This window comes from Gigantopelta aegis, chromosome 12, assembly GCF_016097555.1.
Source record: "Gigantopelta aegis isolate Gae_Host chromosome 12, Gae_host_genome, whole genome shotgun sequence".
Lineage (NCBI taxonomy): Eukaryota > Metazoa > Mollusca > Gastropoda > Neomphalida > Peltospiridae > Gigantopelta > Gigantopelta aegis.
Window position 1 is genome coordinate 34,200,778 of NC_054710.1, and position 2,265 is coordinate 34,203,042.

The window sequence follows — 2,265 nt, forward strand, 5'->3', positions numbered from 1 at the left end:
GTTTTAGTTGTGGGTTTCTGTTTCTTTTTGTTTTTGTTTTGTTTTTTTGGGGGGAATGCATCACAAACATTAATTTCTTATTTCAGAAATGGCAGTGAACTGTGTTGTGTTGTTTTTGTTTTTGTCTTTTAACCAAGTTTTAACTGTAGAAAAAATTTGATAAAAGCTTGTTTAGTTTTTTGTTTTTTTTCTTTTTTTAAAGAACAGAAATGTTACAAGTCATATATTGCAGGTTCAATAAGGTAGTGATAGAACAATCTCTGTATTCCTTTGAAAGGATATATACATGTATACATTCAGACATGCAGCAGGGATTGCAATTTTTAAAATATATACATATAAAATATATGACAAACTAACAACATTTAACAAAGAAATTGGTCCCCAGTTCTGCAGAAATTGTTTGGGTTTATCTCCTTTGGGGAAACATATTTTAATTACCTGTTATTTGTTTTTGTGTTATTGATAATCCCCCTTTTTGAAACCCAGATTTATTGATCTGACAAGAAAATAGCTAAAGTCCATACAAAAAAACCTTGAAAAAAAAAAGATCAGCCGAAAATCCATCACTGCAAGGGCTTTTGTGATTTCTATAACCACTGCTAGTCAGAGGACAAACAACTTGGGGTTCAAGATCTTTATTCTCCATATGGACCTACAAAAATATACAGTATACATGTATCACAGTTAACATTTGGTTATAATAATCATTTTAAGTTATATTTATCAGCATAAATATATGTCTGGTTTTCATTAACACTTACAAGACATCCTTTCTTTAGTTGGCACTAAGGAAACCTATGGCTCTGAAGGCTGATACTAGACTGATAGATGGTGTGATTATATTTGAAAGGAAAGATCAGATTTTTGCCAGCATACAATGCTACTGTCATAATGTGTCGGTCAACGTAATCTGTCACTAAATACATGTGCAGCTGACAAGTAATGACAACCAATACCCATTAAGTAGAAACCAACTGGTACTTACACTGATCCAATTTATAAAGATATATAGAGAATAACTACTTAATGACGTTTGATATCGGCTTTATCCTATGAAGGTAAGAATGGGGAATTTCTCATTTGTTCTGAACAGGATAAAGCCAATATCAAACATCATTCATTGGTTATTATCTTTATCCTGCAACGCAACAAATAATGGAGTGGATCAGTATTTTATGACTAAATTATACAAATAATCTTCAAAAACAAACTTTTCTGTGACGTCAGAGGTCAACAACCCTCAGTGCAGTAGTGCAATGTGCACGAGACGTCACAAGTCAGGGGTGCAGAAATGGAAAATATTTAACTAGCCCGTCAGACCAGTAACAATTAAAATCTACTAGCGCACGAGAATTTCTACTAGTTCACCAGCCTGTAGGACACTACAGTGATGTTTAGCAATACAGTAATAGACACTTCACTTCCTATGACATGAGATATTATAATCTATAATCAAATAATAAGCATTCTTGTTAATATTATCACCTTGCATTTCTGTTGTCACTGAGTGTATATTTCTGTGATATTAAACACTTTATACTAAATGTGTTGATGTACATTTTGTTGATCCACATCTTCTTATTTGTTGCTGTTCATTTTGCTATTTCATCTCTTTTCTGATTTTTTGTTTTAATTCTGTCGTGTGTGTTTTCTTAACTTTGCAGGATGAGAAGTCTTCAGTATGGAAACACTGAGAACACATTTGCCGTAACTGGCAGCACTTTACTGCTCTTTGGAAGTGTTGATATGACTCTCCCAAATGACAAGTTAAAAAAGTCACAATTGCTCTCCCTGCAAGGTACCCTAAATTCATTACTCTGTATAAATCAAGTTTAGCATAAAGTAACTAGTCACAAACCTATTAAGTTTTAACATAGCTTTTTTTACTTTGTCCGCTAATGATTTATATACATGTACTTCTGCTTTAGATATACAGCAGAAGTTGAAAATGTCACATGTAAATGTATGTTAGGATTATTAGGTCGTCTCTATCACTATTATGGTTACATATTAAACTGTTTTTAAGTACCTTACAGACAACTCACTGAAGTATTTCAGTGTTCGAGATTAACAATATCCTGATATCCCGGGGATACCAGAATTTAATTTTGGATACCAGACTTTCAGAACCCAGATACCAAAGGCTTTTGTCTGGGGGGTTTTCGTATATTTTTTATGCTTTAAATTCTGATTTTTCACTTAAATGTGTTGAATATTTCCAAACTCCTGCCTTATCTTTATTTCTGTTTGTTTTAACATATT